This window comes from Pseudophryne corroboree, chromosome 11 (genome assembly GCF_028390025.1).
Source record: "Pseudophryne corroboree isolate aPseCor3 chromosome 11, aPseCor3.hap2, whole genome shotgun sequence".
Taxonomy (NCBI): domain Eukaryota; kingdom Metazoa; phylum Chordata; class Amphibia; order Anura; family Myobatrachidae; genus Pseudophryne; species Pseudophryne corroboree.
The window spans coordinates 186,198,078-186,212,731 of NC_086454.1; the positions used below are offsets into that span (position 1 = coordinate 186,198,078).

At 42.9% G+C, this 14,654-nt stretch overlaps 1 pseudogene; it reads right to left on the minus strand.

The window, feature by feature from the left end:
* Positions 1-2,808: 2,808 nt before the first annotated feature.
* On the minus strand, positions 2,809-2,927 carry LOC134971168 (5S ribosomal RNA; annotated as a pseudogene).
* Between the last annotated feature and the right edge of the window lie 11,727 nt (positions 2,928-14,654).

A 14,654-nucleotide genomic window follows, 5' to 3' on the forward strand; every position in this document is an offset into this window, starting at 1 on the left:
TCATCTGCTTCCAGCAGTATCCAGTACCACCGGTAATCATCCTTCAATTCCTCTGTTTCCACGCTCCCTAGCATCTTACTATATTCACTCTGTGTTTCATCACCTGGCTGGTTCCACCCAGCATTCATTCAGTGACTTTATCATCTGGCTGATTCCATTCTACATCCACTCCGTGTCTTACCACCTGGCTGGTTCCATCCAGCAATTACAACAGCTGATTCAAGTTACCAACTTCATCTGTTCCATCTACTGGCATGTTCCTTGGATATCTTCACTACTACAGCCAGGCCTGGTAAGGTTATTCCATCTAAGGACTGTAACAGCTGTTCTTACCTACCAGTGTCCTGTGTAACCATTTCATGGTCAGAGTGCTCCAGGAATCATATTATTTATCATTGCCATTATCTACCTTGAATGCTGTTTGTTTACACGGAGTCTGTTAATAAACTTTTATTTTGACTTTTACCTGGTTGTCATGGTCACACCTTCGGGTTTCCTTTTAACACTTACATGTCCAGGGGTCTGATTAAACCTCCCCGGTTTAAGTTCCTCTCAGCCCCTACAACTGAGGCTTTCTCCTGTCAGCCAAAACCCTCAGTTGTGACATCACTCCAGCAACTGCCAGGTGGTTGCACATGCACCCAGGGCACAACTAGCAGGAGGCGGAGCTCATGACAGTAGCTGCAGCTGCTATTCCTCCCAATCCAAGCTGGGTGGGTCACACTGGCAGGCAGTAAATTAGATTTACACAGGAAGATGTGATCCAGTCTAATAAGCAAAGAACAGCAAATGCTCTGTCAACAGGCGGGATGTAGTTATGAGACCGGCGGTCACTATACTGACGATGGGATCCTGAGCGATTGAAAGCCCTACAGTCAGCATGCCGACTAACAGGGACCATTCCCACTCATTGTGCTCGCATCCCCGACAGCACTCTAAACCTCGGGATACCGGCACCTCATTTCTTTGTAATGCTGGTTCCAGGGTAAAGGTGCAAATAGAGCCAGACCACTGAAAGTGGGGGCAGCTCAGAGAGCAATACTTGTGCAATACCAGGGTGACCACTAGACTCCATGGATTCTATTCTGTTCTAAATCTGGTTGACAATGGGGCTCCATACCCTAGTATAAGATAGTATATTTTTGTAAAGTGTGCCACTGCTACTCCATTTTCCTATGATCTTGTACAGTGTCTTGTGAAATAGGCCAAGAACTAGTAATCTTCTTTCTTTAAAAAACACTCAATGTTTGAATTCCAGGCAAAATAGATGGGCAATTGTTTTTCTTGATTCAACTTACTGCCCACTTATTATAATGATTGTGAGCCTCCTTCCAAGCCCAAACCAGTTCTGGATCCAGGGGGAGGGGTTGCAGGTGTCACAAATATTTTCTTCTGTCCTAGAGTCACTAGGGAATCGTTGAATTTTTCCTACCGTTTTGTCTTTGCCATCCAGGAAACTGCACTGATCAAATCTGTAAGAGCTTCATTTCCTTTTCTGCCTCCAATTCAATGTAGAGTTGGATGCTTCTCTCCGCACAGCTGCATACCAGAATCAAAATGACTGAAGTAGAGGTGCTGCGCATGCCTAGTTACAGCAGTTCCTCCCATAGATTGTAACATAGCTCTCCCCACAGTCTTCTCCTTGGCAGTTCCAGACTCGGTGAGTAAAACTTTTCAATTATATTGTGGGCAGTACGGATAATGTAATAGTTAGCATTACTGCCTCACAGCACTGAGGTCATGGGTTTGATTCCCACCATGGCCCTAACTGTGCGGAGTTTGCATATTAACCCCGTACTTGCGTGGGTTTCCTCTAGGTACTCCGGTTTCCTCCCACAATCCAAAAATATACTGGTAGGTTTATTGACTCAACAAAGGGAGAAAAAAGGAAGGCTGTTGTGTGGGCGCACTCTTAAATAGTTGAAATAAAGTTCAAATAGTTTTAATTATACATATACTTCAGGCACTTTTCCATAATAACAGTGATTCAGCTGAATTAACAATATTCTTGGATATTTAAGGAACGATACATAATTTGGATATTTCTCATTTTTTGATATACCGGACAAATTATCCAAATAAATCCAACAAGGGACTATCTTCATAATTATTTTTATTAATAGGTTATGGTATGAGCAACTGTTCCTATTCACCCAACAATTGGCTTATTAGTACTATTCTCATAGCTAAATATATGCTGTTTTTTAAACAATAAATTGTTTTTAATTTTATATGTTTGCGCTCTCTATTATAGTTATTTATAATTATACATAGGAATTAATAAAATATAACTTTTATTGGATATACATTAAAAATATATATATATATATATCTCTCTCATGATTACCCGTTAAATATCCTAGGATCCAAAAAATGAATGTGATTTAAAATACGTATTAAATTGAAATTTAAAAAAAAAAATTAAAAGGAATAGTTTTGAAAAAATATAGGAATGTTTTGGTCCTGTCTCACAGGATGTGATAAGAAAGGATGTAGACACTTTGCTTTTCTGCATCCGTTTCAGCCCGACCAGTACAGAGAATCTGTATTGTTGAGACCAAATTATGGTCAATTATCGAATGTGAAAAAGCTGGACAGGTCCGGCAATGGATAGTGAGAAATTACCCACTTCCCACCAGTCACCAACCAGTTACACTGTATAATTTGTTGGTTAATAAAGAGATCAAAGATCTTGAGTAATTGTGTAACCAGAGTATGCCTACGAAAGATAGGGATATTATAGAAAAGAATGAAGTCAAGTGGTGATACTGCTGTTGGCGTCAGATAACGCACATCACAGGGATAAAGAGTCTACTACACTGGGTATTCCCTGTGAGTCTCCCCCTCAGGTACTGACCTAGCCCAACACTGTATAGCTTCCAAGATCGGACGAGATCGGGCACTGTCAGTGTGGTATGGTAGTAGACAGATGGATGGGTTAGACGCCAATGAGAGTGCACCTATATAAACGAAGATGTGACAATTTGGTCACAAAAAGTGTGGATCTGCTTTCTACGTTAGGCTGGATGCAGTAGGTCCCACATAGGTGGTATTACGCATCCAGGATCATAGATGAGAGTCCACGGAAAGAAGAAAAAGAGTCAAGAATGGAAGCAGAGGGCATCAATAATTATATGCAAAGTACCCTGCTAACAAACATTTGCTAACATCAAACACAGATGCAAAAAATATTAATACAAATTGAATGTGGACATTGATAATATCACTTAAATGTCAGATTAGTGAAATGACTCAGTGTATCTCAGAAATGAAGAATGATGCCGTGTTCCTAGATTGAATAGCAATTATAAAAATTATACGAAGATGCTGGTGAGAATATCCCCTAAATTATTATGTACATACAAGGTAATGCTGCTGACACAGTGATTATATGCATACAAGGTAATGCTGCTGCCACAAGAGGAACAACTAATAATAGCCTATATGTGCCTATAACATGGACAATCTCTTAACATATTTGTCAGTGAAAGGGAATGCAACAGTAAAGTTAAATCGCTGGTGCAATTGCTGAATCAAAAATGATTAATTTTCCACATTACCACCACAGGCGCTGCCTGTGTAAATAACCTTTGTTGGGTCAACAGCATAGATGTCCACAGATAGCGTGGTTGGTGCCGGTGGGCCCGCCGGCTCGGAATTGACTCCCAAGAAGATTAACCTAGTGTGAATGTGTCTGTATGTACAAGTGATAGGGAATATAGATTGTAAACTCCACTAGGGCAGGTACTGGGCAAACATTCTCTGTAAAGCGCTGCGATATATGTGTGCACTATATAAATAACTAGTAAATAGTAATTATGTAATAAAAGAGAGTTGCCTCATAGTTTTTATGTCTTTATAATCAAGTATACCTAAAAGGAAGATACAGATTATTATATACAAAATAAATTACAGTTCAATGTCATCTTGGATTAATAGTTTTGGGGTATTTTTCCCTATAAGTGTAGCTTTTGGATAATCTGGCTGTAATTACTGACATGGATATACGGATGGTACATACTTAGATTTCACTTTACGCATAAATGCTCAGTGGCTTTCATTTTGAATCAGAACTAGATATAAATGATGATATATTGGTCAAGCTGCACTATCTGTAACACACATTTCAATAATGACATTGCATTGTAGCTTGAACAGCTTTTTGTCTTTGACAGTGTTGAATCAGAATATATTATTTTAACTTATGTGTGTGTTTTAAATGTCTCATTTTATATATTTATTGTTGGTAACACTATATTGATTCCTTAGCGCTGCAATTTATTTTGTTGTTTGTTTGCTTGTTTAATATGAAAAAGGTAACAGTCCTCTTTTTCGCCAATGCGGGTCTCATTGTGTGCTCGATCAGCATTTTATTCTATTGTTTTCTGTCTTCAGTGCCATAAAGAAATTTTCTGTAATTATATAAGGCAGGGCTGTAAAGTTGTCATTGCAAGGCTTCAAAGCACCTTTTAAATTTAATCTGATAGTTGAAGGCATAAATAGATTTCATTATTACAAATAAATACATTTATTTAAAACACTCTAAAAATTAGAGATGAACAGTTAGATTTTAGGAAATCTGAACCCACCTGAACTTCTGGGATTGTTATTATTATTATTATTATTATTATTATCCTTTATTTATATGGCGCCACAAGGGTTCCGCAGCGCCCAATTACAGAGTACATATGCTAAATAATCAAAACAGGAAAACAGTGACTTACAGTTGAAGACAATATAGGACAAGTACAGGGTAACTAAGCATAACTACATCAGTAGACGACACTGAGATTAGTATCAAGGTGGCCGAAAACTGTAGGATTTGGGCAGTTGAGGATTATTAAAGTAAGAAAAGGATAATCACATGAGGGAAGAGGGCCCTACTCATGAGAGCTTACATTCTAAAGGGGAGGGGCAGACAGGGGTGACACAGATGGGAGTAGACCGAGCGTGGGACAGAGGGTTAGGATGATATTTGGCTGGGTTTGGTAAAGAAGTGGGTCTTAAGAGCCTGTTTGAAGTTCTGTAGAGAGGTGGAGAGTCTGATGAGGAGAGGTAAAAATTCCAGAGTAAGGGAGCAGCACGTGAAAAATCTTAGGAGTGGGAGGAAGTAATCAGAAGACCGGAGAGTCAGCGTGCATTAGCAGAGTGAAGAGGACAGGTGGGAGAGTAAAGGGAGATAAGGTCAAAGATTTAAGTGGGAGCGGAGTGGGTGAGTGCTTTGTAAGTGAGTGTGAGAAGTTTGAATTGGATTCTGAAAGGGAAGGGAAGCCAGTGAAGGCCTTGTAGGAGAGGGGAGGTGGACGTAGTGCATTTGGTGAGTAAGATGAGCCAGGCTGAAGCATTGAGGATAGATTGGAGAGTAGAGGGGTAATTGTCAGGAAAGCCAGTTAGGATGAGATTACAGTAATCCAGTCTGGAAATAATCAGTGAGTGGATAATATTCTTGATGGCATCCTGGGTGAGAAAGGGTCTGATCCTGGAAATGTTTTTGAGATGAAAATGACAGGTTTGTGAGAGGTGCTGAATGTGTGGTTTGAAGGAGAGGGAGGAGTCAAGGATTATGCCAGGACAGCATACTTGGGGGCTAGAGGAGATAGTCGTGCCATCAATGGATAATGAGATTGTGGGAGGTGAGGTTGTGCGGGAGGGTGGGAAGATTATCAGCTCAATCTTGGACATGTTAAGTTTAAGAAAGCACTGGGACATCCAGGAAGAGATAGCAGAGAGACAGTTGGAGGTATGAGTGAGGACAGCCAGGGAGAGATCAGGGGAGGAAAGGTAGATTTGAGTGTCATCAGCATAAAGGTGATATTGGAAGTTAAAAGAACTAATGAGTTCACTTAAAGAGGACGTATAGAGAGAGAAAAGGAGAGGACTCAGAACAAAACCTTGGGGGACACCAATAGTTAGAAGAAGTGGCGGGAGGTAGCGTCATGAGAGGAGACAGAGAAGGAACGATCAGAGAGTTAGGAGGACAGCCAGGCGAGGGCAGTATCGTGCAGACCAAGAGAGTGAAGGATTTGCAGAAGGAGAGGGTGGTCCATAGTGTCAAATGCAGCAGAGAGGTCAAGAAGAATAAGCAGAGAGTAGTGGCCCTTAGATTTGGCTGCATGGAGGCCATAGCAGACTTTTGTGAGGGCAGTTTCAGCAGAGTGGAGAGAGCGGAAACCAGACTGGAATGGGTCAAGCAGTGAGTGGGAAGAAAGAAAGGCAGTGAGGCGGTTATAGATAATATGCTCAAGGAGTTTGGAGGCAAAGGGGAGGAGAGAGATGGGTCGATAGTTGGAGAGGGTGTCTCTGGCTATTCTGTCAAACGGGACCTCTATAATAGGCATGGGAACTAGTGGGCTCCTGAAATGGGGTCTAGGGGCATGATACTGGCATTCAGGACTGGAAGAACAATATTCAGACACTTCTTTATAAACCCCTGGCCAAAAGAACCTTTGTAAAACTCTTTCAGTGGTTTTTTCTGCCCCTAAATGTCCTGCTGTAACGTGACTATGAGCTAAATCTAGTACCGTTCTCCGATAAGGCTGGGGAACTACCAGCTGTTCCACCACATCCTCACCCTTTTTGACAATGTGGTACAAGAGCTCATTACAGATGGCCGTGTGGGGATACATAACCCTGTCACCTGGTACCACAGGTTCCCCATTAACAATCTTAACATTCTCTCTAGCCTTTATCAAGGTAGGATCCTTTAACTGTTCAGATGCAAACAGATCCTTCTTTACCTCCAGGTCAGGCACGCTTTCAGTTCTAACTACTATGTCTCTGTTCCCAGCAAGAGAGTCCTCACTGGACTCCCCATCTGTCACTTCCCCAAACTAGCAAAAGGCAAATGGTCAGAAAGTTCCGAAGACACACGTACAGCCATAAAATCACCGGTATTATCAACTGGCTCTTTACTTCTCACATCTGTTGATAAACGTGATTCCCACAGTTCCCAAAAATGAGGAAAATCCCTCCCTATTATGACTTCATACACCAAGGTGGGGCCACAACAAGTTTCTATATTCACAACAAGTTTCTATATTCACTTCAGCGGTGACATAATGTTGGGTATCCCCATGTATGCAAGTTACCCCAATAGGTATTTGCTGGACCTTTAAGGGGTTCACTAACCCAGCTTTCACGAGGGTAACTAAACTTCCTGAATCTAGCAAGGCCTCTACCCGGTTACACTCTAAGAACACGTCACACATTTGTTTTTCTAACTCAGGTGAAGGTACCACAGTACAGGCTAACCTAGCAAAGAAAGACATTCTGCGACATTCAAAGGCAGCATCACATTGCATGGGTTCTTGCATGACTGGGCAATTGGCAATAACATGACCTGGCATACCACACCTAAAACATTTAACCACACAATTATCAACCCGTTTGGGCAGCATAGACCGTTCTAGCCCCATTGTTCTGTCTCCAGGGCCAGTGTTTACAGTCTCTCCAGCCTTGCGTTCTCTTAACCGCCCAGCAACGTTTTCCCACGGAACAGTCTTACCAGTCTTTACTGAAGGGCGCTGTCGAGGATCTATGGGTTGCTGGGTGGTCATCAGTAATTCCTCTGCTGCCAAATACCTCTCTATCATGTCCACTAATTGGTCAGCAGTACCCGGGTTTCCATGGCTAACCCACTTGCGCAGGACCATGGGCAAAGATCTCAAATAGTGGTCCATGACGACTCTTTCAACCATCTGGGGACCAGTTAATGTCTCTGGCTGTAACCATTTTTTTGTTAGCTGAATAAGGTCGTGCATCTGGGAGCGCGGAGGCTTCTCCATGGCGTACACCCAACGGTGCACCCGTTGTGCTCATACTGACAGCGTGACTCCCAGGCGGGTCAGGATCTCAGTCTTTAGTTTATCATAGTCCCGAGCCTCAGCATGCCTTAAATCAAAGTACGCTTTTTGGGGCTCACCTGACAGAAAAGGTGCCAGCAGACTGGCCCACTGTGCTTTTGGCCAGCTCTCATGCTCGGCAGTCCTTTCAAACGTGGTCAGGTAGTCCTCCACATCATCAGCCTCTGTCATTTTCTGCAGGAAGTGACTGGCCCGTATAGAACTAGAGCTGGTCGGAGCACTGATGGCCACATCTCCAATCCGGGCTGCAAGGCTCTGCATCACTTCTGTTGAGGCCTCTATATCCTGACGCTGTTGCCTGTAAAGTTCGTCAATAGCCACCTGCTGCTGTCTCCTATTTTCCTCCATTGCCACCTGCTGCTGTCTGTTGGCCTCCTGCTGTAGTCTCCAATTTTCCTCCATTGCCACCTGCTGCTGTCTGTTGGCCTCCTGCTGAGCCGCTGTAGCTTGCAGCAAGGCTTTAAGCAGTTCCTCCATGAAGACAGATTTTTCAGGCGGCTTTATAGCTGCTTTCATCCAGGACATATATCAAATCCTCAGGGGTGAGTCTCAGCAACTTCACACTGGGCTGTATCTGCATAAACCACCGTTTTCTGCAGGCCTCATAAAGCTGCTGCTTTCACTTATGCTCGCATTCTCCACCAAGTTGTAACACTGTAAGGGAACAAGGTGCCGTTTCGTGGGGTAAATGGCAGTTATGCAACAGCTGAGGAATCACACAAGTCCAGTGTGTGGTGCAACTGGCCACAACCAGTTTTATTAAACAGAAAACAAAGCAAACATCAAAAGAAAATTCCTTGCCTGTCCGGCACTAACTAAACATAAGACGTTCCTAACTGTCTCTAAACAAAAACACAGAGTTTTCCATCCAACACTGTATGACTCACTTGTGTAAGGAAGCGTATTTCTCTCACAGAGATCCTGCAGTCTTCCCAGGCAGTCTGCCCACACTAATCAGGCTAGCAGCCCTATAACCCACTTACACAGCTGAAACCCTGATTAGCCCTCTGTGAGGACAAAGACACAAACTGGGCCCAATGTCTGGAACTTGCCCTATCTCTCTTTCAGGGCCCTTATCCAGCTTTTCCAATAAACTGAAAAGGTTCTGACAAAACAAAACATTTTCCTAATACATGTAAGACAAGAACCTGGGACAAACATACCTGCCCTCAAACACTATTCCAGTGTTCTTTTCACAATAGTAACTTGTGTGAACTTTTACAAATTATTATAATCTGTGTAACATTCTGTAACCATAAGCTTTAAAGTGATTGCTTAAAATTAAAACCTCATTTTTAGTTCTGATTCTCTGATTCTTACGCATATGACATCCTAAGGTATATTTTTCTGGTAAAATAGAACCAAAGAGCCGCAGTGGGAGGAGCATCTCCCTGTCTAACTCTTGGTGGTGGCAGGATAAGTGTTTTTAGTAACCCGCAAACATCAACCGTCATGACCATCCGTCTTAACTAGCAACTTGTGTGAGGATGAGTTTGTGACAATAACAATCACTTTAGAGAAGTGTAACTAAAACTATCGCTGCAGCTGCTGCCACAAATCGTGGTGATGATGATACTAGTGCCTCAAAGTCATCTAAAGCCGATGTTCAAGGGTATAGAGGGTTTAAGTCAGGGCATCTGAAATAAAAAAACAGTATTTTTCCATTGTAAAGACAAAAACAAAAACACCTCTTATAAAATAAAGTTTAGTGCAGAAAAACAAAATTGGCAGCATGCCATTCACCACATGCAGTGGCAAGGAAATGTTCAGACCTTGGCATTTATTTATGAGTGGTGGTTGTGAAACTGTCAGGGAGCCATCTTCTGCCTCTCATTATAATCCAAGACCTTTTCCCTCAGAGAGTCTAGAAGAGGTGTCAAAAATTGAAAACCACTAAGGCAATAGAACAAACTGAATGTTCAGAACCATCACACATATCTGAGGAAAGTTTATGGGTGTCCACATTAGATATGTGTGAGTCTGACATTTCTCACACTGTCCTCATAGAGAAGCCTCTTTTGACTCTTTCCACCATTTATGTATCATCACTACGTGGGGAGCAGTCCAAGTAAAGATCGTGATGAGGACATAACAGAAATTGAGGATGCTAATGTGGAAGTTGAACAGGATGAGGGCGATATGTGTGTACTATTATTATCTGACACTGAGGATGATGATGTTTGTGTAAGTTAGCCACCAGTGAATCCAGTTCTTGTCCGGGATAAAAAGAAAGCCATTATGATGCCTGGGCATAAGACCAAAAAAAGTCACCCTTTAGCTGTGGATTTTTTTTTTACCTAAATGCTGACAATGTTTGTAGAGGCATCTGCTCCATTTATGAGGCCAAAGTTAGTAGAGGTACGAACATTAGCCATCTAGGCACCTCCTCCATGTTATGTCATATGTGGCAAGTTCATGAAATTTATTTTACATGATTATAATGTAATTAACACCTTATCATCAACCTCCTCATTAGTGATTGTAGGTAGTCCTTCCAAAAAAAACAAGCACTTCAGCCACAAAAATGACAGTCCCTGTTGCTGAAGTCCTTGGTTTGTTAAACTGTGCATGTTCTTTTTAATTCCCACCCACTTTTATGTTGGATGAGCGCAAGGACAATTCCATCTTGTGCCACTTTTCTTTTCTGTCACTGCTGTGTGGCAAGGTTTCATATATGTGCTATAACCTGCTGTGTGTTTGTGCCGCTGCTCTGTTGCTTAGTAACCAGCCAGCTCGCTTCAGCCTTTGGCCTAAACTGGATAACAACAATATTATGAGCTGTTAGGTAGTCAAATTGACTGGAAATGACTGGAAATTAATGTTACTGAGGTTAATAATACTGTAGAAACAAAAAAAGGACCAAATTCTTTCATTGTAAATTTTTGTCACTTTTCAAAAAAATACAAAATCAAAACCAGTTACACTATTTTTGCAAAACCAAAACTTGCAATAAATTAGACACAAAGCCAGCAAAAATGGTCCGGGACACATCTCTACTAAAAGAATGTGCACTCACAAATTTTTCCTGCTACAGAGACTCAGCAATTTAGTGTGGGATTCTTTTGGATTTAAAAAAAAAGACAGCAGCGTTCAATGGCTTGCAAAATTTCAAAGGATTATTAAAACTTCTTTCTCAGGACACATCATTGTCTCAATGAAGCAATCTGTAAATGTGTAAAGACAAACCCCTTCAATTAAACAAAACCAATCTGGGAGTGGCAACAAGAAACAACACCTTAAAACAACAGGTTGCTTTTACCGCTTAAAAATTGTCCAGACTGCGGAATCTGACATCTTGTGGGTATTACATTTCCCCCTAGTACTTACACAGCTCTGTGCAATTTAAAATAAAAATTGAGTGCCTCAACTATTAGCATGGAACCATGGCCCTCATTCCGAGTTGTTCGCTCGGTAAAAATCTTCGCATCGCAGCGATTTTCCGCTTAATGCGCATGCGCAATGTCCGCACTGCGACTGCGCCAAGTAAATTTGCTATGCAGTTAGGATTTTTACTCACAGCTTTTTCATCGTTCTGGCGATCGTAATGTGATTGACAGGAAATGGGTGTTACTGGGCGGAAACAGGCCGTTTTATGGGCGTGTGGGAAAAAACGCTACCGTTTCCGGAAAAAACGCAGGAAAGCCGGAGAAACGGAGGAGTGTCTGGCCGAACGCTGGGTGTGTTTGTGACGTCAAACCAGGAACGCCAAGCACTGAACTGATCGCAGAAGCCGAGTAAGTCTGGAGCTACTCAGAAACTGCTACGAGGTGTGTAATCGCAATATTGCGAATACATCGTTCGCATTTTTAAGATGCTAAGATTCACTCCCAGTAGGCGGCGGCTTAGCATGAGCAAATCTGCTAAAATCCGCTTGCGAGCGAACAACTCGGAATGAGGGCCCATATTCATACTACACTAATGTCAGGTTACATCGAAATTAAAATCTGAACACAAAGAGATGACTGGCATAGAATATGACAAACTAAAAGGCCATCGTGACTTAGCCTGGAATTATAAAGCCTATGGGGCAATGGGGCTAAACACACAATTTGAATTTATTATGTTTTGTGTATACAGTACATTGCTACTACATAATAATTCTCATAAGTTAATGTTTCCTGTATACACATTGTATAGGATTGTTAATAAGAACGTCCTTTTTTAGAATTGCATAAACAAAATGGAAATTCTAATAGACGTGATAATTTACACATTCAAGGATGCTTACTTAAGCTTCTCTGGAGAAACCAGTGGGGTTATTAGCATATGTAAACGTGCAAGTCTCATAAGGAGAATTGTGTATTTGAATGACTGTTAAACCTAGAAAAATATGGATTAAAAAAATATGAAAAACGAGTGTGAAGCGTGTTATTTTTAATGATGCAAAGAAAGAAACCTCTGGTATGGAAAGGAGACATTAGGAAAATAACATGGGGAAAACAATGCGATAAAATAGGGTTACAAGGATCTACACCCTAGTGAGTAAATGCCCATCACTGGCCCTGTGGCCTTAGTCACTCCATCCCATATGGAACCAGAGGCAAACGCGGGGGTGGGGGGGTTTACGGTTGCCTGGAAACCCCCATCTGCTTAGTCAGCGGCTCAAATTATGACCACGATAGCAATAGTATATAAAAAGATTATTACAGCTGCTGCCACAACATGCAGTTTAAGGAACAAAGTGGAGCTGCTGCACATGCCCAGTATAGCAGCTTCTTCTACCATTTTTTTTTTGTGTGTGGAGATCTGAGAGCTCAATCAGTGCACTGGACAATAGAGTAGCTGCCAGGAAAAAGAGACAGGTGCCTTACCATGAGGTAGAGAATGTGTGCTTAGAAAGTGCAGTTCTGTCTCCTACTGGTTCTATAATGTTTCTTTATTTATTTATTTATTATGGAAAGTTTAACCTTTTCCTGACCACTAATCTTTATAATAGTTAAATATGCTGGACTGGTGTTAGTGTGCATTGAGGGCTGAGGTTGGGAAAAACTGGCCTTTAACATCTACACCATCTAGTATAAGTTATTAATACTGTATTCCATAAACTAGGTTCTTCTACAGCTCCCCCCAACTCCTGTGATTGCTCTAGATTTCCTGCATGCAGGAGATTGTTATTTACATTTGGAAACCCCCCTTTAGAAATCCTGTAGTTGCCCTGGGTCCAGTGGAGATGGGATATAGAGTGTGCACAATAAATAATGAGACTCTTAACTGTACTGTTCTTGTGATCTTGTTGCTCTTGCCAGCACCTCCAAATATACTACCTACATACCTACCTTACCTATTCACTGCTTTATGTGTCACCCCTCTAAACAACAACTAGGTGACTAACTAACAATACTGGCCCTAACTAACACTAGCCTAGTGTAGCAATAATAATGAACCAACTAGGGTATGGTACACTAGCCTCAGCAAACAATACAATCATGATGTTAACAATAGAGATGAGCTGGCCGGGATCCGAGTCCGGCTCGGGTTTTCCCACCTGACTCAGATTTTAAAATGAGGCAAAACCTCATCCTCCTACTGTCAGATTCTTGTAGGTTTTGGATTCTATAAAGGTTCCTGTTGATTGCACCATCTTCATGATGGCTGTGGTGCTTGTAGTGAGCGACATGTCCGTGCTGTGTCTATCCAGGGGTGCTGTGTTGTCCATCAAGAAGCTGCTGTGTCCAGCAAGGGGCTGATGTGTCTGTCCATCAAGGTGCTGCTGTGTTCCAGTGGCTGGTGAGGCATGCCCACTACCGCTGCTGTCAGTGATCGCTACTGTACTGTCACCCCCGCCAGCTGCCAATCCCTGTTAATGTTGCTGCCAGGTACTGCCCCCACTGCTAATTGCCAGTCCGATGCTACCGCAATGCCCGTGAAGTCTGGTGAGCAGTGGCAGCCAAGGTCTGGGCAGCAGAGGTGCCCTGGGTTAAGGAGAGCACCAGAGGGTCTGCCTGGAGGCATAGAAGCAGGTTTAGAGCTGCAGAGCGGTTGATCGAGACAGTGGCAGTAATCTTTACACCTCCTCTTATACCCGTGCGTGCACTAATCACTCCCCCCTCCCCTTATACCCCGGCACATATGCACTAATCACCCTTCCCCCTCTTCCCTTATACCCAGGCACACATACAGTAATCACCCCCCTCCCCTTATACCCCTGCACAGTGCACACATACAGTAATCACCCCCCCATCCCCTTATACCCAGGCAAACACATCCAGTAATTACCCGCACCCTTACACCCAGCACACATGCAGTAGTCACACACCCTCACACACTCTTACACCCAGCACACATGCAGTAGTCACACACCCTACCCTTATACCCGGCACAAACGCACTAATCACCCCACCCCCCCGCACACACACATACTCCCAATGCCACAGTGCGCATATCTCGCTGAAACAATGAGAGCAGGATGGCCTGTGCGCAATACACAGCAGCGCTCAGCATGGACACTGACCTGTGTAGATAAGGTGGCCGTGGAGCACTTCATTCACAAGAACGAAGCTCCTGGAAGGAAGCGGGCGGCTGTGCACCAGTCTCTGACAGTGTCTGCGGCGGGTGAGGACCGTGTGACAGCTGAAGTGCATGTCCGGCTGCGGTGCGGTCTGACGCCTTACCTGGAGTAATGGTGCGTTCAGCCCTGGCGGCAGAGAGAGCAGCTGTTCCCGGCTTCCACTGGCGATGAATGACAGGAGCGGCGGTGCGGTGTAGAGGGAGGACAACGGAGTCTCTCAACACTACTGAAGGTGGGATAATATGTGTCATAAGTATCTTCTTTGCATTATTGTTATCAATAAT